Raw genomic sequence first — 24346 nt, 5'->3', positions numbered from 1 at the left:
GAGTGTAGGAGAGTCTTGCATGGGTCTTTAAAGGCTCTGACCAGCAAGTGGACAATGTCCCCTTCACACACAGTCATGCACAGATCTAATTGTATTGGCCTCTCTCACCCTCAAAGATGGCACCTTATGATGTGGCCTGGTGCGGAGCTCCAGCGGAGGACCTGCCCTGAAGAGAAGTGGCAATGTCTGGTGACCAGTGTGGAAAACTCCCAACCCAGCCTGTGAGGAAAAGTCTGCAGTCCCATGTGACCCGGGGGGATGGGAGTAGCTCCTGCAGGCAAACAAGGGTCAAATAGCAGAAGGAACCCAGATCCCGGACCTGAAGATCCACGCTCTGGGTGAAGAGTTTCATTTCCTCAGCTTGTTAATCTTTATTAGAAAAGTCATTTGGAGGATTTTAAAAGAGCTTTGAACTCACACAAAACTCAGCCTACAAAATTGTCATGTCCTCAGGGAACCCAAAGAAGAAACATTTGGGAGCAGTTGATGACATGGGTCCCTGCCCTCTCCCCTGCTGTCCCTCCCAGAGAACTCTGTGGCTTGAGAGGGGGCAGCAGAGATCGAAACAGCAGGGGGCCTGGGGGCTCCATTTAGAGGCCTGTTGCATGCTGAGCTCATGCCAGTATGGAGTACTATCCTCACTTTACATGTGAGGACAAGGCAGGGCTCAGGTTAAAGCAATTGCCAGGGCCACACAGCTGGGAACCTCAGGGTGAGGTGATTGGAACCCCATCCTGACCCTGTTCCCTGCATTGCCCCCTAAAGCCCTTTAAGATAACCCCCTCACTCCCAGTGCCCCTGACCCAGGAGAGCTTGCCTAAGCAGGTCATTCTGGGTAGGAAGATCTGGGGGTATTTACGGACCTAGGAGCCTCTCAAGAGGCTCTCAGTGCCCGGCAAGAACTGCTGGCTGTGTCTGACATTTCCCAGTGCAGGAATAAGACTGCCTGCCTGTGGCTTGGTGAGCCCAAGGGAGGCAGAGAAGGCAGAGGCCAGAAACAAAGGGAAGACTCTCAGGTGCTGGGAGTGCTGTGGGTCCTGGTCCAGAGGAAGCAGGTGCAGGGTGGTGTCACAGGGTCTATGGGCTGTGTGAGTCCTCGGAGCTTGGAGCATGGACCTTCAGGCCCCACTCCAGGCTGGAGCAGCCGTTCCCGAAAGCTCCTTCTATAGCAGGGAAACCCCATCACTCCAAACAGGCCCTGAGGAACGAAACATCTGCGCTTAATTTTTCCTTTCTGTTTCCCTCTCCCCTGGCATTTGGCTGAAGTCTCCAGGACCAGATATGCTTTGTAGGGGAAAGAGCTAAATCCTCACAGCAAGGCCCTCTTCCCTGTCGACTCCCACCCTGCTCAGCACCTTGGAGAGCCTGGAAGGGCTGGAAATGGACAGGGTTAAGCTGTGTAGATATCGTGGCCGTCGGTCTTCCCAGTAGCCATGTGTGGCAGGCATGTCTATCTCCATTTCAAAGATGGAGAAACTGAGGCCTAGGGAGATTAGAGTGGTTTTCTCCAGGCTGCCTGGTTAGTAACAGGTGAGCAAGGCACTGCCCCAGGTGTCTGACCTCAAGGCCAGTGCTGTCTGCACAGCCACTGCAGAGAGACGAGGGAGGGCCCAAAGGTGGAGTTGTGGGGGCCGTGTGGGGTGCAGTGCCGCATGCTGCCCAGCTCCTGGGTGGTCCTCCTGCTGCTGTGGGGAGAGTGTGAACCACTGGGGAACCAGGGCTCTGTCAAGAAGGGGTGGAGGGGACTTTTGAGCTGCATTTTGGGGGACGTGGGGTTGGCCTTCGAGTGGAGACGGGCAGCCCCAAGTTGACAGAGTGGAGACAGCTGCTGCAGAGGAGAGGTGGATTCCCAAGTCTTGAGGGAACAGAGTTTTCTGACAGGTTGACTTGGATCACTCATGTTTGTAAGGAGTGGCTTTCTGACACCTGGAGACTGCATCTGCCGCAGTGTGGGCCCCAGGCTCATGGGGATTCAGGGAGAGTCTCAGCACAGCCCCTAATCAGCCACGTGGCCTTGGGCAAGTCACTTACCCTCTAGGGATAATAACAGAGTTGTAGTCGGACTTATTTAAAACAGGTGGTGGAAAGTGCTGAGCCCACGCCAGCAGGTAGGAAGCATGATTGCCGGTGATGAGCACTGTTATTACTGCAGTGGGGTGGGGGTAGGGAGCAGCTTGACATGGGAGCTCATCCAGCAGTGATGGGATGGTCTGGCTGGTGCTACAGGGGGTAACTGCACTGGGAGAAGGTAGAAACTGATCACAGTTAAGTCCTCTCTTCTCGTTTTTGATAATGCTTTTGAGGAGCTGGGTGAGGCCTGGGCAGGTTACATGGCCCCCTGGGACCTCAGTTTCTTCCTTTGTAAGCTTTCCGCTCTTGCCAGGGTGATAGGATGGCAATTCAATCCAACAAGGGTCCTGTTGGTGACTGAGCACTGTGTCTCAGAGGGAGAAGGAAGAATGGCTTTGTACTGCAGAGGCACGGGGTTAGGATGGCTTTCCTAGGGCATGGAGGTTCTGCAGATTCCTTGGGCTCTGATCTCAGCCCCTCCACTGGTGTTGGTCTAGGGCCCTTGGCTTGAGAGCCTCATCTTCCCTGCACTGGGCTCTGGTGCTCACTGAAGCAGAGTGCACAAAACTCCCGGTAAAGGCCTAGTAATGTGGCTCGGAATTGGGTCCTCCAGGGTTATTAGAGCCATCCGTCTTAATTATACTGAAAATCACTTATGCGTTTTCCATGATAACACTGCATTAGCAATTTCCCAGCTCTGAGCCATCTCCTGGCAGGGCTGTCACTCTCAGGGTGGAGTGTTTTCTGCAAGTCACAGTCACATTTCTTTGTTCTCCCTCCCTTGGTGGGACGATGGGCTGGGTATGACAGAATCCTTTCCTTGTGGGCCATAGATGCAGGGTCAGGCCCTGGGGAGACTGAACCCTCCTGAGTGCGGGGTGGGCACTGCCTGGATTCTTCACACCGAGCATGTGATTCAACCCTTTGCATAACCCTGGGAGGTCCATGTGCTTATTGCCATTTACAGACAAGAAAACAGAGGCTCAGAGAAGCTAAGAACGTGTCCAAAGCAACTCCCTCAGAAATGAGGCTTCAGGAAGAAAAACTCTTCTGCTTTCCTTTGATGTGTTCGAAGATGCCCCCTCCACCTCCACCCTTCAATCCCACCGCTGCAGTTTCCATTCTGGCTTTGCCAGGAAGATGTGAGAAGAAATGCTTTCCTCAGGCCAGGTGCCGTGGCTCATGCGGATAATCCCAGCACTTTGGGAGGTTGAGACGAGTGGATCACCTGAGGTCAGGAGTTTGAGAGCAGCCTGGCAAGCATGGTGAAACCCTGTCACCACCAAAAATACAAAAATTAGCTGGGCGTGGTGGTGGGCACCTGTAATCCCAGCTACTTGGGAGGCTGAGGCAGGAGAACCTGGGAGAAAAAGCAAAACTCTGTCTCAAAAAAAAGAGGAAATGCTTTCCTCATTTGATGTATCCTCCCCACAGAGCCCCCAGAAAACATGCACACAGCACACACACGTACACACACACCCTCTCTCTCTCTCTGTCCCCACCTCCGACAACTCCCTCCTTTGTCTAATACAGTGTCTTGGTTTCTCTAGAGGGTCAACGGGGAGGGCTAAGGGTGGGTTCCTCACTCGCTACTCACATGGAGGTGACCCTGAAAGTGACAGAAAATTGGACCATGTGCTGACCAAGAAGAAAATGAACTTGGTGCTGGCCTCAGGAGGCAGGAGCCAGGGCAGACCTGGGAGTAGACCCGGAGAGCGCATGTCTGTGGGTGCCCCAGTCTGAGGGCTCTGGCCTGAGGGGCTCCTCCTATGGGTCTTGAGACTACTGGGAACATAGAAAGCAGAAGCCAAGAGACAAATATTGGGAGGGAGAAAAAACAAGACAGACGTCGTGTATGCCAACCACATGGCATTTTGCCTCAGGGGAAATGAGTGAAGCCTCTGAGCTTTGAAGGGCTTGGGCAGGGAAAAGAGGGGGAAGCGGGGAGGGCCAGCAGGCCCTGAGCGGGGAGGTGTGGATGGGGAGGGAGGGACAGGGAGATGGAAATTGGGTGGAGCCTCTGCCTGCCCTGGGATCAGCAGGTGGTTTGGAGGAGGCGATTCTTGTGGGTGAGGAAGTGGGTGGAGGGGGCAAGAGAGGAAAGTCTGGCAGGGATCAGATACGATTCACTGCCAGTGACAGGGTCACCCAGAGGAGGCTGCAGGAAGGCAGGGGCAGAGCCCTGTCTCTCCTGGACAGGAGCAGGTGCATGGGGAGCGGAGGCCCAGTCGGCGGGTGCAGGCGAGGGGGCGCTATGGGGCAGCACCACCTGGCAGGCCACGACCACCTGACCACCTGGCGGAAACGGTGTGTTTGGGGCTCTGGTTGATGGGCCCGACCGGACTAGGGGGTTTGAAGGGTCGGCATCTTTTGCCTGGTCAGTCCTGTGGGGCCGGGCCATGCTGGGCACAGAGCCTTTTATTGCAGCGGGGCTGGGGCCAGACTGGATGCCTGCTGCTGGAGGGCACTTAGCTTCTCCGGACATGGCCTGGCTTCTGGGTTCAGCCGCGGGGAGCCCTGAGTTGCAAGGCCGTAGAAGCACTTTCCAGCACAGATCTTCAGGGGCTGCCCTGTGGGTTGACCCTGACGTCCCCACTTCCCTTTGCATCCCAGACACCCTGGGCCAGGGGGTGCAGAGTTCAGGGCCTGCAGAGCATGTCTCCCCATGAAGCCATCCTTGGGTGAGTACCAGGAAAGCGGGCTGATGAATGGGCTTCCACTCTGAGGTCCTGACAGCTGCCTTCCCTGCTGACTCAGCTCAGGAAAGTTGCCGTGGCAGCAGAAACTTAGCTAAGAGCAGGAAAATAAGGCACGAGGCCCCAGTGCAGTCTGTGGTGAAGGAGTGAGGTTTGACAGAGGCCCTGAACCCTGGAGGACTTGGGAGGGGCCTGGAACCCCCATCCTGGTCCACCCCAGCCTGGGAGGGAGCAGCAGCAGCACAAGTCCGTGCCTGGATGGAGGCTTTATTTGCCCAGTGCCCCCCCAGGCATCTGGCTGCCAAACCACGTCACCTTTGGGAGCTGAGATGTAGGTTTCCTGGTTCCCATGTGAGGAATCTGAGGCCCGGGGGAAATCATAACACACATCCAGCAGGGTAGGATGGACCGGCTGGGCCTGGCGTGGGGCCCACCTGTGCACTTTGCACCCACTGCCTCCTCAGCCCTCACATCTCCCCTCTTCAGCCTCCCCAACATGTGGAGGCTGGGGGTGTGCCCAGAGGCTTCCCAGAGAGATGGTCAGGGCTCTGCAGAGAAACAGAATCAGTAGGATATATATCCTACTGATATATGTGTATATATACACACATATGATATTCTATCTATCTATCTGTCTACCTACCTACCTACCTAACCTACCTACCTATCTCTGGAGAGAGAGAGGAGAGGAGAGGAGAGGAGAGGAGAGGAGAGGAGAGGAGAGGAGAGGAGAGGAGAGGAGAGGAGAGGAGAGGAGAGGAGAGAGAGCAGAGGAGAGAGAGCAGAGGAGACAGGTTGACAAGTTCAACTTCTGCAGAGCTGATATCCTAACTTGAAGGCCATCAGGCAGGAGGAATTCCCCCTTGCTCCACTTAGAGTCAGGTCAAACTTTTCTCCCATTCAGGCCTTCCATGGATAGGATGAGGCCCAACCACTTATCGAAAGGAATCTGTTTTACTCAGCCTACTGATTTGATGTTTATCCACAGACACATCTAGAATAATGTCTGAACAACTATCTGGGCATCCTGTGGCTTGGTTGAGTTGACACATAAAATAGGCAGAGCTGCTGCAGCTGCCTGGACATGAGCTCCACCTCTGATCCTGTTGTTTCATCTGTAAAGGGGATGTCGTAAACCTGTGTGAGGCTAACACGTTGACACCTCCTATGAGCCATAATGTGTGTGGTCCATGGTGGCTCTGTCGGACTCACCCTGGGCAGTGTCCATCAGCCCTCCCAGAAGGGACCCACACATAGTGTTATCACTGCTTTTAAGTTCTCACTAACTGTTCCTTGGCCAGAATGACTGCAGCTGATGTCTACAGGACTGAAGATGATAAGCTGAGATGACACCTGCTCCCAGGGGCCACAGAGCCACGATCTGTAGATCTGTGAGGTCACCAGGACCTCTAGGGTCAGACAGTTCCACAGAGGCTGATTTTATCAGAGGGTAGAGGACCTAGGGAGAGTTACGTGCAGGGCTCAAAGCACATCACATTTGCTTCCCAGAGAGGGCTTGGGTGCTTCCCTTTTCTTTATGGTAATGGGTCCAAGTCTGGGCTCAATGTGTAGCCCACAGGTCTCTGTACTGGTCAAGGAGGTGACACCAGCGGTCTGTTGGTCCCACACCTCCTGCCCTGATGTGTCCCAGAACCAAATCTGGTGTGAGAATGCCAGACCTGTCCTTATGTCTGTGAAAGATTTAAAGTGTTTTGAAACCAACTATGTAGAGCTTCCAGAGGGGAATAGATGGCATATTGACACAGAAACAGCTAACTGGGACCAGCTGCACCCTTCACTCACCATCACCTGCGCCATCAAGAGGAATGACATTGTAGGGAACAAGGTGAGGGCCATGGGAGCTCTGAACCTGGAAATGTGCTGGTCACCACCATTCTGGACAAGAGCCTGCTTGTTCCCCCGCACCTGCAGAAATCAGCTTCCCTGTTGACTGGGGCACAAATCTGTAATAGCCACATACCTGCCCTCGGGGTACAGTCTTACTGGGAGCCCTAGACCTGCCCATAGGAGGCCATTCTAGACACAGCCATGAACACAGAGCAGAGTTCCGACTACAGGCCACCAGAGACCAGCTTCCCGCACAGCTCTAGGCCTCAGCAAGCCAGAGTCACCCTGAGCTATATTTACTTGCCTCCAACATGGTCCCTGCCCTATCTATGCATCTTGCATTTTCTCTAAGTATCCGACATCCAAAACAGGGCTGGGCATAGTGTAGGCAGGCAGGAATGTTTAGTGTGTGAATGGATGAATGGATGGATGGAGAGGTGGGTTGATGGGTGGGAGATGAATGGGTGGGTGGGGCCAAAGGGGTGCAATGTCAGTGTGGGTGGAGGAAGCTTTATGGAGTGTTTTCTCTACTGCAGAGCAGAGGCTATCTCTCCTCTAGGGCTTGTGTGGCACTGGGGGCCCCTTTGTTCTCTATCTTTGAAAGGCCAAGGTCAGGCAGGCACCTGATTATGTGGGAGGTAGGAGATGCTTGAATCCCTTTTGTACTGTGGTGCTCGATTTACCTACACATAAAATGAGAGCCCACACCCGACCCTTGTTGCCATGGCAGGGACGGGGCAGGACAGAGTGTGGGGTCCCAGGGATCTGCTGCTGAGAGCTTCACAGTCAGTGGAGAAAGCTAGAGATGACCCAGGGAATAAACTCACAGAGACAATGCATCTTGGTCTCTGGCTTCAGGCTGGGATATGTATGAGGTCTGGGAAGGTGAGCAGCATGCTAGGGCGTGGGGCTCCCAGGCCTGGTCTTCCTCCCTCTGAAGACTTTCAGGCTGTCCACCTTCTGTGTTGAGAGAGGCCTCCCCTGGGATTTAAGAGCCTTGTGAACTCCCCTCTATGGGGGGGGAGGTGTCATAGGCAAATCTGCCTTAACCTGGAGCTCTTCCTCAGATACAGGTACCGATGCAAGCCTTCACTGTGCTATGTGCCCCTGTTGATCAGCCAGGGCCTGCTTCGTGGTGACTCAGCACGTCTTGCCCTCGAGTCTCTCTGGCAGATGCAGAGCACGTGTGCTACTCTGGCGTTTGTCTAAACTATTGCTGGATGCCCAGCATAGGTGAGCACCAAAGAGGTGTTCTTGGGTTCAGGAGGCCCAAGAGGGGAGTCATTCAATCACTCAGGGCTCCTGGTAGAGGTTTTCTGTGTTAGATGCTGAGCTGACTAGTTAAAAGAAAAAAAGGCACAGGTAGGCTTGGTCCTTCTACCTCTCTCTCCCCCACTGTCAGGGATGTGGGTTGTGCCTGGGTGAGAAGGGGACAAGGCTGAATCGAGTGAGTTACAGAATGGCTGCAGAGGGAAGATACCATCTGCCCGAGCCATGGGCCAGATGTGGAATCTTGGGGCATGTCAGAAAGGAGAGAAGCTTTGTGGCCAGACACACCTGGCTTGCAGCCTCCCTCTCAATGCCGTGCAGTGTGACCTTGGGGGCATCACTTAACCTCTATGGGCATTAGTGTCCTCATCTTCAAAAACGAAAATGGCAACATCTATCTAGGATATTTCTTTCCAGGATTGATGAGATTATATAGAAAAAATGTCTAGCACCTGGTGGGTTCCCAGAAAAATTAGCTCCTATCATTCTTTCCATGCAAATAGTTCCCGGGTGAGCAAGACGTCTATTTCCCAGCCTCTCCCATGTTGCAGAACACACAGAATGTGGCACCGTTTGTCTGGCACAGGGGTATGTGGGGACAGGAGGTGTCAGGAGGCTTTGTTGGTTGCAGATGCCCCTCCTGTTGCCCACTGGAACCCATTCCTGGCCGACCTGGGCTCCCTCTGGGGCAACTCTGAGCTGAAGACCTTTGCTGGGAGTCTACATGGAGCTGAACTGCTCTCTGCCTGCTGGATGCTGACCCATGTCTTCACGCAGGCTGGTTCCAGACAGGATCCTTGAGGATGCAGCGGGGCTCCTTCTTCCTGCTGTGACCTCCTGCCGCCTGCACACATGAGGGGCACGGAGGAGGCAGTTGATTTTGCTGATCGTGTCATCAGTGCCTCCTCTGAGCCAGGCGGCCTGCAGGGCAGTTTACCTGCATCGTCATCATAAATCCTCGAAATCATGAAAGAGAGAGAGGCACAGGGAGATTAGTTTCCCACAGTCAACAGCTGCGACGGGCCAGATCTGGATTTTAAGAAAGTTTGAATTTTTAAAATTGTGATAAAATTCACGTTACAAAATTTACTTTAAGTCTTTAAAATGTACAGCTCAGCGGCATTAAATTCACGTCATTGTGCAAACATCGCCACCATCCATCCCCAGAACTCTTCATTTTCCCAAACTGAAGCTCTGTCCCCATTCGACTTCCCATTCCCCTCCCTCCAGTCCCTGGTGACTCCAGTTCTATTCTTCTCTCTATGGATTTGACTATTCTAGGCGTTTTGTTTAAGTGGAATCATACAGTATTTTTCCCTCTATGATTAGCTTAGCATGATGTCGTCGAGATTCATCCATGTGGCAGCATGTGCCAGGATTTTCTTCTTTTCTAAGGTGGAGCAACACCCTTTTGTACATGATACCGTATTTTGTTAACCTGCTCATCTCTTGATGGACGCTTGGGCGGCTTTCCTTTTGGCTGTTGTGAATAATGCTGCTATGAACATGGTGTGCAAATATCAGTTCAAGATCTTGCTTTCAGTTCTTCTGGGTAGATACCCAGAGGTGGGATTTCTGGGTCATATGGTAATTCTATGTTTAACTTTTGGAGGAAGCTCCCTGCTGTTTTCCACAGCAGATGTGCCATTTTGCATTCCTACCCCAGTGCACAAGGATTCCAATTTCTCCACATTCTCAGCCCTTGTTATTTTCTGTTTTTGCTTGTTTTCTTTTTATTTATTTATTTATTTTTTATAATAGCCATGTGAATGCAAATGTCTCCATTGCCGTGAGGATTGGAGAGGTCGGGAGTGGAAGCACTCTGAACACAGCAGCTGGGAGGCAGCTCTTCCATGTCTCATCTTTGAAGCATCAGTTGTGTCTTGCCTGCCCCTCTTCCACTTCTCCCACCCTTGCATGCCAGGACAGACCACTGAATGCTCCCACTGTCCCCTGTCTCCTCTCGGCTGCCCCTGGACAGTGGCCAGCTGTCTTTGCCTAGATGAACCTGACCATGTTGCTGACCAGCTTGAGGGCCTGAGCATGCTCCTTGCCACCTAAAGGACAAGACCCTTAAAAGCCCCCAAGTTTCACCACTGCGGTGAGTTTCATGTGAGTGGTGGCATAGTCAGGACCTGGCCTTGCCACTTCCCCCATCTCCTGAGCCACACTCTGTGCTGGGTACTTGGCTTCCAGCCAGTACACCCATCAGGCCCAGGAGGCTGCCCCTACCCTCCTTGTGCATTTGCTATTCCTATGCCTGAAGTGTCCAGAGCCCCACCTTTCATCTGGGGAGTACCCACTTCATTCATTGAGACTTTGCCCAGCCTGCTGCTCCTATATGGGCTGACCTTGCTCCCAAGTACCCCCCACAGCCACAGCTCATGGTGCTGTGGTAGAGTCCCCCCCACCCCACACTGCATGGCCCCTGGATGGAGGGGACTTGCATGTGGGCACACACTATGCCCTTAAAATGCTGAAGAGATGCAAGCGGAAAAGAATGAAGAGAGAGCTGACAAGAGTGCCAGAGCGGTGGCATTGTGGAATTGTATATGCTTCTATTATTACTGTATGGATGAGGAAGACTTCTACAACTTTCATGAAGTTCCTGAGAAAATAAAAGGAAAGTGTCCCCCTGGTGGTTTCTCCTCCATAAAAGAGTCAAGTACATTTGTATGATCACGTGTGTGCTTCCCTACTGTGTATTTGCTTAGTGCGGGGACATGCCTCACTCATCTCTGTATTCTGCAGCCCAGCACAGAGTGAAGAATTTGCTGATGTTGAGCACAGGTCTTCCTGGCGGTGGGGGAGATGGAAGCAGTAAAGTGTGTGTGTGTATTTGTGTGCATTACTAAAGGAGAGTGTGATGGGGTTGGAAGGGCATAGATGTGCATGTGTGTGTGGTTGCAGGCATTTGTGTGTGCATATGCATGGAAGTGGGAGGGCATGTGTATGGGAGGATTGTGGGATTATGTATCTGTTTATGTGTGTGTGGTTGTAGGGGCCTGTGTGTGCATGCATGTATAGTTGTAGGAGTGTGTGTGTCTATGCATGTGGTTGGAGTGTGTGTGCATGTGTGCATGGTTGTAGGTTGTGTGTGTTTGTGTGTGTGATTGTAGGTGCCTGTGTGTGTATGTGTGTGTGGCTGGAGTGTGTATCTCTGTGTGTGTGGCTGTAGGTGTGTGTGTGCATAGTTGTAGGGGCATATGTGCGTGGTTATAGGAGTGTGCATGTGTGTAGTTGTAGGTGCATGTATGTGTGTGGTTGTAGGTGCCTGTATGTGCATGTGTGCATGGCTGTAGGGGTGTATGTCTGTGTGTGCCTGGCTGTAGGAGTGTGTGTGATTATAGGAGTGTGTCTGTGTGTGGTTGTAGGTGACTGTGTGATATGTGCATGGTTGTAGGGGCATGTGTGTGCATGTGCGTGGTTGTGTGTGTGTGTGTGTGTGGTTGTAGGTGTAGGGGTGTGTGTATGTGTGTGGTTGTAGGTACCTATGTGTGTGTGTGCATGGCTATAGAAGCATATGTGTGTATGTGTGCCAGGTTGTAGGAGTGTGTGTATCTGTGTGTGGTTGGAGGGGTGTATGTGTCTGTGTGTGTGGTTGGAGGGGCACGTGTGCCTGTTTGGGGAATTTGTAGGAGTATGCATTGCATGTGTGTGGCCAGGTTGTGCTGTATTAATAAACAACCACTTATCTCAGTGGCTTTACACAAGAATTTAGTGCTCCTTACAGAAGACTGGCAGGGGCTCCACTCTTACTGCCACTCAGGAACAGAGGCTGATGAAGGTCCCATCTCACATGAGCTCTTCCATCACCAAGATGAGTGGAAAGAAATGTGCTAAGTTGTGCACTTTCTCTTGACACTTCTGCCCAGGAGTGACACACATTGTTTTGGCTCATGTTTTATTGCTCAGAACAAGTCACGTGGGGAGACCTGGCAGACTTGTGAACAGTTCTGTGGACAGCCACAGGGGCCATGAGCCACTGCAGACCAGCTGGAAGGGCCATGGTTCCTTTCAGTACAAAACTGCCTTAGCAAGGTGCTGGGGGAAGTTGCTGGCTCTGGCTGCTTCTAGCTGCCATGTACTGGAAGCTGGCTAGAAGTTTGGATACCCTTGGAGGCACTCAGATTAAGTAAAATTCCAATTTGAAAAATACAAGTTGTTTCTGGAAGTTCTAAAAGGAGAGGGTCCATTTCGCACTTTAGTCCTGGGACGTGTCTAGCCAGCAGGTGTGGGGCTAATGATAGAAGGCCTGGGCTCTGGGGCCGGGGAGTCCACGGTACTCACTGTGACTGCTCAGCTGCTTTCTGGCTGTGGTCTTGGGAGGCTTCACTGCTGCACTTTGTTCACCCATCTGTAAACCGGGGCTGGTGATCATGGCACCATTTGAGCAGCTGTGGAGACTGATAGAGATCATGCCTGGGGGGCACGTGGCCCCAGGCCTGGCCTGGAGTGGATGCTCGGCATCTGCTCATCATCCCTGGGGTTGACCTCATGGTGCTGTAACCAGCTCTGCTCTGTCCCTTGCTGGCTGTGTGAGCATGGACGGGTTGCTAAATGCCTCCTTTGGTTCTGAATTTCTCATTTGAAAAATGGAGATAATGGCATCTCCATTAAGTGCTGTAATAAGCTTATGAGGCCCATACTGAGCCACCACCCGGTGCCTAGGGAGGGCGGGAGGTACACGGGGAGCACAGGCAGGGTGGCACTGTGTGGCCACCCTGGGGACGTGACCTGGCACACCTCACATGTGTGCAGAAGGCTGCCCAAAAGTGATTCTACTCTTTTCCTTAATTGGGACAGTGCTTTTCCTTCCTTTCATTCAAAATAAAAAATCTCTGTGGGACATGAAATCCTAAGAGCCGGCCGTGGCGGGTGGTGGCTCTGTGGATGGGCCCACCTCTCAGTGCCCCTCCTGTGTGATGCGAGAGCTGGAAAGACTGAATGGGCAGGGACTGTTCACCATGGAGACATCGTTTTCTCCATCCCATCGACACAGAACTAAAGTGTTCACGACGAAGAGGGTGGGGAGAGGGCCATTAACTCCAGAGTGCCGGGAAGCCAGGATGGGCGCCTTCATTAGAAAGTTCAAAATTGCATTTTATTTCCATTTTGATGAGATTTTTATGAGTTAGAAGAGATGAAGTCGAATCCCATGAGTGTAATAGACCCAGAAAGATCACAGATATAGGATTGAATCCAACGAACCATGAGGAGTTTAGTAAATTAATTAAATTTGAGAAAATAATGATTTCTTTTTTTTGCTACTGGATTAAAATTTCTAAAACGTCTAAAAAAGGCAATTCATGGGACGTAACAATGACACCAGCACTCCCTCAAACTCTTTCTTGTGTTTGTTTTATGAAGCTGCATTGGTGGGAGAATGTTCTTGGTGAGGGTGATGAGAGGCTGGGTGGAGGAAGCGCCTCCGAAATGCTCCTACTCGGTTTTGTCCCAAACCTAAGTTCTGGAACCCACAGATGCTGGGTCACGGCTCTGTCTACCAGTGAGGATTAGGTGCGCAAAGCAGGTTTACTGTGCATGGGTTACCACTTCAGCCCGTGGACTCTGGCTGCAATTATGCTGCTTGCTCAAGTCTGGTGAAATGGAACACTCATATAGTTGCATGAAACAACTTCATTAGTCACAGATAGGGAGCAATGGGTGATAGATGCCTAGTATTCATGACAAGGGTCGCCTAAAGTTCAGGAAGCTGCTCAAGGTGGATGGGCTTTTGTCTGCACGTGCCCACTTGCACCACAGCTGAGGGACTCTGGAGAGCAACCTGCCCTGGGATTTATAGCCCAAGGGCCCCATGACACTCTGGTCTAAGCACTGAAGGACATCCTGTTGTGGGAGGGACTGGCACAGAGCTGGGGCTGGTCTGGGCCGTTCCTCCTTACTCAGGATGTTGCATTCCCAGCATGTTCTACAGTTTCTTGAGAACTGCAAGTGAGAAAGTAGAAGAGAACTGGATTGACCCAAGGCCACCCACGGAACTGTCCTGCAAGAGGCAAGGTCAGAAGAGTTTTGAATTGGGGTTGTTGTACTTGTTATACAAGCAAAGCTGACCAGTCACCCCAACGGGATGCAAAAGAAGCCCAGGCTTACAGAGGAGAAGTTTGGAACAGGAAAAAAGATGGTTCAGGAAGCAGCTCCCATCTGACTGGAATCCCACTGTAATCTCTGCACTTTACCTCCTCAGTGCATTTTAGCCTCAAGAGGAGGTAGTGGTAATAAGTAGGGGGTTTTCATATTGAATAAATACTTCATTTATGCTAGAAACTCTTCATATATGATCTCATTTAATTAAGTTGGCAACCAAACTGTGACCTAACTATTGCTATATTACAGACAACAAAAAATGTACAACTATATTGATGTGTTTCCTTGTAAACTCAAGACCACAATTCCCAAGTGAATTCTTCGTTCTGCCCAGCAATCATGTGGTTGGCAAACAGGTTGTAAAGAGCCAAGTGGTAAATATTTCAGGCTTTATCAGCCACCTGTCTCTCCTGCTCTCACTCAGCACTGCTGCCATGGGCACTACAGAAATGAAGAAGTGTGGGTATGTTTCAATAAAGCTTTATGTATGGAAACTGAAATTTAGATTTCATGTAATTCTCAGATGCCAAAAAAATATTATTCTTCTTTGATTTTTTTTTCTCTTAAACATTACAAAATGTGAAATACTTTCTTAGCTCCTGAGCCATATATAAACCAGGCAGCAACAGGATTTGACCTGAGGGCCATGGTTGGCAGACTCTGGCTGCAGGCCAGCCCTCTCCCAGATCCTATAGGACTCTTCCATCCTTTCTTCCACCATCTCCTCCTTCAACTTCATGCTCAGTTGAAAACCTTGCTTCCCACTTCACTTCGAAAAGAAAAACAATCCATTTGTAGCAAAACTTCCTGAAACACTTGTATGTGTACATTGATTCCAAAGCTGCCTCCATCACTTTCTCATTTTAAAATATTCATTATTTTTGGCCAGGCATGGTGGCTCATGCCTTTAATCCCAGTACTTTGGGAGGCCGAGGCAGATGGATTGTGAGGTCAAGAAGTCTAGACCATCCTGGCCAACATGGTGAAACCCTGTCTCTACTAAAAATACAAAAAAATTAGCCAGGTGTAGTGACATGTGCCTGTGGCCCCTGCTACTCTGGAGGCTGAGTTGGAAGAATCACTTGAACCCAGGAGGTGGAGGTTGCAGTGTGCTGAGATTGCGCCACTGCACTCCAGCCTGGAGACAGAGCAAGACTCCATCTCAAAACAAATAAACAAGCAAGCAAGCAAGCAAACAAACAAACAAACAAAAGTTTGTTATTTTTACATAGAGGGAAGTAAACAGATTTCAGTGTACAGTTCAATGGTTTGGACAAATATGTATTCCCACAAACAGTATATATATTCCCATGATCCCAAATCAAGTTATAAAATATTTTCATTATCCCAAAAAGTTACCTTTCAATCCTTTTTCAGCCAAGGTAGTCATTGTTTTGATTTCCATTACAATAGATTAATTTTTCCTGCTCTTGAACCTCCTATTTATAGAATATATCTGGTTTCTTTAGTTTAAACAATGTTTTTGATATTTGATCCACCCAAGTATCAGTGGTTCACCCTATTAGTTTTTCTGGGGACACCCTTGTTTAAATATATTATAATTTGTTTAATCCATTATCCTGCTTATATATATACTTTTCCAGCTCTGGGCTATTATGAATAAAGCTGTTACAAACATTCTTATATGTTTTCTTGTGGGTCTACACTTTAATGTCCCTTGGTTATATTCCTATGTAGGGTAGGTGTATGTTTAATTTCAACAGAAGTTGCTGATCACCTTCCTACAGTGTTTTAAGCCTTTTCACCCTCCTGCCACTAACACATGAGAATTTCAGTTGCTCCACATCGTCATTGGCACTTGCTATTGTGAATGTTTAATTTTAGCCCTTTGTGCAGGTGTGAATGACATTACTGCATTTCCCAGGTGATGATGTTAAGCACCTATTCATGCACCTTCTGGCCATTTCTGTGTTTTCTTTTTCTCCTTTAAAATAACTGGGTTGTTTGTCTTTTCCTCATTGACTTGTAAGAGTTCTTTACACATTTTGGATATCATTTTTTGGTCTGATATATGTGGTTCAATAATTATATCACAGACAGATCTGTGGCTTTTCTTCTCTTTTTAAAATAATAGTATATTTTTATGAGCAAAATATTTTAATTTTGATGAACTGTAATTTATTTATTTTTAATTTTACAGCTAATGCTTTCTGACCTGTGTAATAAATCTTAAGATTGTAAAAATATCTTCCAATTTTCCCTTCTAGAATATTTTTAGGTTAACTTTTATATTTAAGGCTATGATCCATTTTGAATGAAGTTGTGCGAATGGTGCAAGGTGATAGCCAGAGTTAATTTTTTCCATGTGCTACACAGTTATTTCAGCACCATATGTTTAAAAGACTGTTCTTTCCTCACTGATTTTGTGCCTTTGCCAAAAACCCCTTAGACATATGGGTGTGGATCAATTTCTGGACTTTATTTTCTGTTACTTTGATGTCTTTTTCTATCTTTGAGCTAATAGAACATGACCTTTATAACTGTAGCTCCATATCAAGTTTTTAAATCAGGTACCATAAGTCCTCCAAGTTTCTTCTCTTTCTAGATTGCTTTGGCTATTCTAGGTCCTTTGCATTTCTGTACAAATTTTAGAATCAGTTTGGCAGTTTCTATAATAAATCTTGCTGGGGTTTTGACTGGTGATTTTATTGAATCTATAGATCAATTTGGATTAGAACGGGTACCTATTACAATAGTCTTCCAATCCTTGGGTACAGGATATCTTTTCATTTGTTCAGGTCTTTAATTTCTTTTAGCAATGTTATATATATTTTTGGTATAAAGGTCTTGCACATTTTTTGGTTAAATTTTTTTCAACATATTTACTTTTCTGAATGCTATTGCAAATTGTATTCGTCCATTTTTGTTTTTTAGAATACCTGAAAGTAGTAATTCATAAAGAAAAGAAATTTATATCTATAGTTACAAAGGCTGAGAAGTCCAAAGTTGAGAGAGTGCCTCTAGAAAGACCATTTATGCTAATGAGGACTCTCTGAAGAGTTCCAATATCACATGGTGAGGAGGCTGAGGTGCTACCAGGCTCCTTGGGTCTCTCCTCCTCTTCTTGTAAAGCCACCAGTTGCCCTCCCATGATAACCAAACAATCCACTAACCCATTAATCCATGAATGAATTGATGCATTAATAAGAGCAAAGCCCTCATGATCAAATCACCCCTTAAAGGCTCATCCCTCAATACTACTACATTGGGGATTAATTTCAACATGAATTTCAGAGGGGACAAATATTCAAATCATAGCAAAAATGATATGTTTTTTGATAAAAAATTTATTTTCCATTTGTTGCTAGTGTTTAAAAATAATACAGATTATTTTATTTTGACTTTTAACTCTCCAATATTGTTAAATTCACTAATTATTCTAGAAATTTGTAGGTTTCTTCAGATTTTTCTACAATCATGTTATCTGCAAATAAAGATGGCCTTACTTTCTTTCTTTGTCTTGTCTTAGAGGACTACTAAAACCTTCAGTACTGTATTGTATAAACTTGATAGGAATGGATATCTTTGCCTGCTTCCCAGTCTCAGAGGATGAATGCTGAATATTTCATCCTTATATATATTGTCAGCTATGCATTTTTCATAGATATAATTTTTCAGATTGAGGAAATGTTCTTCTATCTTTTGCTTGCTGAGAATTTTAATTTATGAATAACTACTAAGTTTTATAAAATGCTTTCTCTTAATCTATTGAGACTATCACATGGTTTTACCTATTTATTGTGTTAATATGTTGACTTATATTGATATAATTTTAAAAAAATTTTAATTTTTGTGGATATATAGTAGATGCATATATTTATGGGATACATGAGATGTTTAGATATAGGTATGTGATGTGTAATAATCACATCATGAAGAGTAGGGTATCCATCCCCTCAAGCATTTAGTCTTTGTGTTACAAACCATCAAATTATACTCTTTTAGTTATTTTAAAGTGTACAATTAAGTTATTACTGACTATGGTCACCCTGTTGTGCTATCAAATATCAGGTCTTATTCATTCTTTCTATTTTCTTCTTGTACTCAACATTCATTAATTTTTGATGTTAAGCAAACCTTGCATTCCTATGATATACCCCATTAGGTCATGATATGCTTATTTTTCATCTTTTTCTGGATTCAATTTGCTATATTTTATTAACAATTTTTTTGCATCTCTATTTATATTAATTTGCATATTTTTTCCTTGTACTATCGTCGAAGTTTTGTACCAGGGTTGTTAATTCCATAAAATGAGAGTATTTCCTTTTTTGTTCTCTGATAGAGTTTCTGTAAGACTGATTTTGTTCTTTTTTTGTAGATTGGTAGAATTCATTAATAAAGCCATTTGAGCCTGGAGGCTTGTTTGTTTGCTTTGGGTGGGTTTTTATGGGGTTATTTTTAAAGTGAGACTATTTTAATTTATGGCTTCTATTTAAAAAATAGAAAGCTCTTCAGATTCTTATTTCTTCTTGTGACAGTTTTGGGAAGCTGCATTTTTAAAGGAACTGTTCCATCATCTAAGTTAATAAATTTCTTGACATAAAGTTGTTCCTAACATTTTATTATTATCTTCTTAATGTCTGCAGACTCTTTCTATTTCATTTCATTCTTGATATTGGTAATTTCTATCTTTTTTTTTTTTGTTTTTTGGATCATTCTTGTTATTTTATTAATCTTTTAAAGTAATTAATTGTTTGCTTTGCTGATTTTCTTTATGGCTAGTGTATTTTTTTTTTTTTTTTTTGAGACCGAGTCTTGCTGTTGTCCAGGCTGGAATGCGGTGGTGCAATCTCGGCCCACTGCAACCTCTTTCCCTCAAGTTCAAGCAATTCTTCTGCTTCAGCTTCCTGAATAACTGGGATTACGGGCATGTGTCACCACACCTGGCTAATTTTTGTATTTTTAGTAGAGATAGGGTTTTGTCATGTTGGCCAGGTTGGTCTCCAACTCATGACCTCAAGTGATCCAACTGCCTTGGCCTCCCAAAGGGCTGGGATTACAGGCATGAGCCCCCTGCCTGGCCTTCCAGTCATTTTTTAAACTCTCTAATATTCATTATTTCTTTATTTCTCTGTTTGCTTTGGAGTTGTTCTGTTTTTCTTTTGCTTGGCTCTGAGGTGGAAGCTTAGTCTGCTGATTTAAAACTTTCTTGTTTCCTTATATGTAAAATTAAACCTATAAATTTCCTGGTAAGCAGTGCTTTAGCTGTTTTCCACACATTTTGATTTGTTGTGTTTTTCAGATAAAAACAGTTAATGATTTCCTTTTGAATTTTTCTTTGCCCTGATATTTGGATTTTTTTTTACAAGCTAAATTTTTAAATAATTGCTTATTTATTTTTAAAATTTAATTACAGAGTATGTGAAAGCATCCTTTGTAAGATTTCAATTTTTTGAGGCATGTTTTATGCACCAGCATATAGTTTATTTTGGTTAATGTTCCATGTGCACTTAAAAGAAATGTGCATTTTGTGTTCTACATGAATCAATTTGGCCAAATTGGTTAATTTTGTTGTTTCATTCATTAATACTGTACTAATTTTTAAAAATCTGCCTTTTTAAAGCAATTATGGAGTGTTAAGATCTTCAGCTCTATCTGTGAATTTGTCTATTTCTCCTGTTTAATCTGTTAACTTTTGCTTCATATATTTTAAAGCCTTATCATCAGACACAACCAAATTAGGACTCTCATATGCTCCTGATTGATTAATCCTTTCATTGTTGTGAGACATTCCTCTGAATCCCTGCCACTCTTGAGGTCTACCATAGCTATTATCATTTTAGTGGCACAAGCTTTCTCGTTATTGGTTTCTACAAACTAGATTTCTCTAACCTTTTCTTTTGACTTATGTTGTTGACTAGATTTGAACTCTGTCTTTTGTAAACAGCATAGAATTATGGATTTTTAAAAAAATCCAGTTTAACAATTTCTGTCTTTTATGTGCTTAATTTCCATTTGAGACAATTATTGAAATTGTTGGATTTAAGACTATGGTCTTGCTTTTGTTTTATATTTGTTCATTCGTGTTTATTCTTTTGCTCCTTTATTCCTGCCTTCGTTTGGAGTAATCAAGCATTTAAAGAAATTAAAAAAACATTTTCATCCTATTTTCTCTATTGGTTATTTAGTTATGCTTGTCTGTGTTACTAGTATTATTTTTGCTACTTTAAGCAAAAATATCATCATCTACCATAAGTTATTATATTGCTTAGTGTATAAAGTAATTTTCCCTTCCTCCAGCTTTTCTGGCTATGACTGCCTTATGTTTTTACTTCTACATATGTTATACATTCTATATCTTTATTATGCATTTTAATTACTTTTGCTATAAACAGATTAATTTTTAGAAATCAATTAAGAACAATATTCTTCTATCTTTACAGTCATATCTAGAATTTCTGATGCTTTTTATTTCTTCTTGCATGTCTTGGTTGCCATCTGGCATAGTTTCTGTTCAGTCTGATGGACTTCCTTTAACACTTTTTTGTAGTGCTTGTCTGCTGGCAATACATTTTCTCATCTTTTATATTTGCCTGAAAAATGTTTTTGTGTTTTTTTTAGCTTTGATTTTTTTAAAGTGTTTTTCACCTGACATAGAATTCTGAGTTTGCTTTTTTCCCCTTTTGGCACTTAGAGAGTGTATGCTTGTCTTCTCAGTTCCTTTTATTATTATTTTTTTCTGCTTGGAATGTGGTTGTTTCTGTAGATATAAATTGTCCTTTGTCTCTGAAAAACTTAAAGATTTTTCTTTAGTTTTTATTTTCAGCACTTTGCCTATGACATGTTAGGAGTGGTCTTTGTATTTATGCTGCCTGGAACTTTGGGATTTCTGGATTTAGATATTTCATCAATTTTTAGAAAAATTTTTGGTAATTTCTTCTTAAATATTTATTCCACCCTCTTCCTCTTTCTTTGATATTGCTCCATATGTACTAGACACACAAAAAAATCTCTTTCTGTATTTTACCTTAATTTCTGTCAATATGCCTTAAATCCACTGATTCATTTTCTTTGTGTTAAGTCTGATGCTAAACTCATCTAATAAATTTTTCATTTATGTATTGTGTTTTTCAGTTCTAGAATTTTGATTTGGTTTTCTTTTTGTTGTTTAAATTCCTCTTTTGAAATCCTTCATATGTTTGTTCACACATTCTGTTTATTTTTTCCCTCTTAACTCTTTAACATATTTACAATAGTTAATATATTTATAATAGTTCATCTATTTACAATAGTTACATTGTCTTCTAATTCCAAAACTTGGATGATCAACATTATTCATGTTTTTCTTTTCAATTGTAGATACATTTTAATGCTTATTTGAATAACTGGTGTTTTTTACATTGTATGATGGATATTGTGAATATTTTGCAAATGCTCTAGCTTACATTCCCTATCTCTAGAGGTTGTTGAACTTTACAAGGTGTGTATATGTATATGCAGCAGTTGAATGACTGTTGGATTAACTTGGTCTCATATTGTTTCCTCCTTTTCTCTCCAAAACTCTTAATGCCAGAGGGTCCCAGTTCTCCTTTCTTCTGTGCCCTATTTGTGCTTTCCTCCTGGGTAAGTACATTTAGTTTCATAAATTTAATTTACATATGTTGATGATGGCATATGTAGAGAATTTTATAAGTCAGCCTCAACTTCTCTCTTGAAGTCTGTTTTTGTCTCGATTAAACAACTGCATACATCACATCTCTTCTTGGATGTTTCATAGACATCTCAAACTAAACATGTCTAAAATTGTCTAATGTGAATCCCCAAGACCATGGGGAAAATGTCTTCAGGCCATGCGAAAGACCTTCACAGCAGCCCTTCCCTCACAAATCTGGAGGTCCATGAGGAAAAAGTGGTTTTGTGGGCCAGGCCCAGAGACCTTATGCTGTGTGCAGCCTAGGGACTTGGTGCCCCATTTCCCAGTGACTCAAGCTGTGGCTGAAAGGGGCCAAAGTACAGCTTGGGCTGTAGCTTCAGAGGGTAGAAGCACTAAGCCTTGGCAGCTTCCACACGGTGTTGAGTGCACAGAAGTCAAGAACTGAGGTTTGGGAACCTTCATCTAGATTTCAGAAGATGTATGAAATTGCCAGAAGATGTATGAAAATGCCTGGATGCCCAGGCAAAAGTTTGCTGCCGGGAAGGGGCCCTCATGGAGAACCTCTGCTAGGGCAGTGTGGGAGGGAAATGTGGGGTTGGATCCCCCACATAGAGTCCCTACTAGGGCACTGCCTAGTGAAACTGTGAGAAGAGGGTCATCATCCTCCAGACTCAATAATTGTTGATCCACTGGCACTTGCACCATGCACCCGAAAAAGCTGCAGACACTCAATGCCAGCCTGTGAAAGTAGCCAGGTGGGAGGCTGTATCCTGCAAATCCACAGGGTCAGAGCTGTTCAAGACCATGGGAACCCACTTTTAACATTAGCATGACCTGAATGTGAGACCTGGAGTCAAGGGAGACCATTTTGGAGCTTTAAAATTTGACTGACCTGCTGGATTTTGAAATTGCATGGGCCCTGTAACCTCTTTGTTTTGGCCAATTTCTTCCATATTGAACAGCTGTATCTACCCATTACCTGTACCCCCATTGTATATAGAAATAAGTAGCTTGCTTTTGATTTTACAGGCTCATAGGTGGAAGGGGCTTGCCTTGTCTCAGATGAGACTTTGGACTATGGACTTTTGGGTTAATGCTGAAATGAGTTAAGACTTTGGGGGATAGTTGGGAAGCCATGTTTGGTTTTGAAATGTGAGGACATGAGATTCGACAGGGCTGCGGGTAGAATGGTATGGTTTTGCTGTGTGCCCACCCAAATCTCAACTTGAATTGTATGTCCTAGAATTCCCATGTGTTTTGGGAGGGACCCAGGAAGGTAATTGAATCATGGGGGCTGGTTTTCCTATGCTACTCTCTTCTCACGAGATCTGATGGGTTGATCAGAGGTTTCTGCTTTTGCTTCTTCCTCACTTTACTCCCTCTTTTTTTAAAAGGCTAGTCAAGTGAAGCAGTGGGGGTGGAGAAGGAACAAAGAAATCTGTAACTGGTTGTGATCAATTAGTTGTAAACACCACTGCACTTGGACCAGCCAGGTTCCTCATTTTTCTCTTCCCACCACCTTGTAACAAGTGTCTTTCACCTCCTGCCATGATTCTGAGGCCTCCCCAGACATGTGGAACTGTAAGTCCAATTAATCTTCTTTTTTTTTTTCTTTCCAGTTTTGGGTATGTCTTTATCAGCAGCATGAAAATGAACTAATACACAGTCCAGCTATGCTAGTGGCCTGGCAGCTGGGCTGGATGAATTAAAATGTTTCTTTTTAACTTGAGCTTGTGTGAAGCGACCTGAGAGGAAGAGGCGTTTTTGTCCATTTGTGTCTCTGGAGTCATTTCTGTGGTAGCTGGGACGGGGGTTGGTGAATGAGGACACTCAACAGGAATCCTGCAGTATGGAAAACCGGTCAAGCTTTGCCGTCAGACAGGGTAGAGTTAGGGACTGTCCACACTTTTTAGTAGTTGTGTAATCTTGGGCATGCAATATCAACTCTCTAAGCCTGTTTCCTCATCTGTAAAATGGATACGATGAAGCCTCCCTTGTAGGATTGTTAACTGCCTGACACATAGTCCACACTCCTAGCTCCATGGAGAGGAGTCAGAGGCAGCAGAGACTGGAAAACAGTCCCTTTCCTTTTCTTTAGCTTCAGGCATTTCTTGGCTTCTCAAGGAGCTCCCCCTAGCGGACTGGATGATCCTATGCAAGGGCAATCCTCGGACCTTTGCTGTGAGGAGGGTCAGCCTGCTGCTTTTATAGGCCATATATTTTTTAGGGGTTCTGACCTCATTGGGAACATCTCCAAACAGGCTAACCTTTCCTTCTGCCATTTCATCCACAATCCTTAATTTTTATTAGGAAATATATTTCAAGCATATAAATAAATATATAGTAATATCTGCACACGTGATTTGAGCAGTAACAATAACTCCTTGAACACCTATGTACCCACCCCACAGCTTGAGCAATAGAACATTACCAGTGACCAGTAACTCTGATGTCTCCAGAGTATATCTTTCTCAATTGCAATCACTCTCTTGAATTGAGCTTATCAATCCTTTACTTTTTAAGGTAGTTTTTGTATTTTTAGAGTTTTATTACACAGGAATGTCTCTCTAATGGTTATGATGTTTAGTTTTCCAGGTTTTTGAGCTTTATCTGAAATGGAATGATTTTGTACCCATTCCCTTTGGACTGTTTTTTCCCCTTGTATGCTACATTTGTGAAATCTGTCTCTATTTGATATAGCATTCTGTTCATTTATCCTCCTATTGATGGATGTTTG

General features: G+C 45.2%; 1 long non-coding RNA gene across 3 annotated transcripts in view; it reads left to right on the top strand.

Annotated features, from left to right (window-relative positions):
• Window positions 1-10541, top strand: part of LOC118154629 (uncharacterized) — a 91368-nt gene extending 80827 nt beyond the window's left edge. For 2 of the 3 annotated variants that reach the window (XR_008482206.2, XR_008482204.2), the window contains one exon: window positions 117-10541. This is a non-coding gene — a long non-coding RNA (uncharacterized LOC118154629). The remainder of the gene's footprint in view (window positions 1-116) is intronic. The other variant, XR_013519365.1, reaches the window with a different exon arrangement.
• The last annotated feature ends 13805 nt before the right edge of the window (window positions 10542-24346 follow it).

Source organism: Callithrix jacchus, chromosome 6 (assembly GCF_049354715.1).
Source record: "Callithrix jacchus isolate 240 chromosome 6, calJac240_pri, whole genome shotgun sequence".
NCBI lineage: Eukaryota > Metazoa > Chordata > Mammalia > Primates > Cebidae > Callithrix > Callithrix jacchus.
Note: the sequence above shows the minus strand (reverse complement) of the source record. Positions and strands in the feature narration are given on the sequence as shown.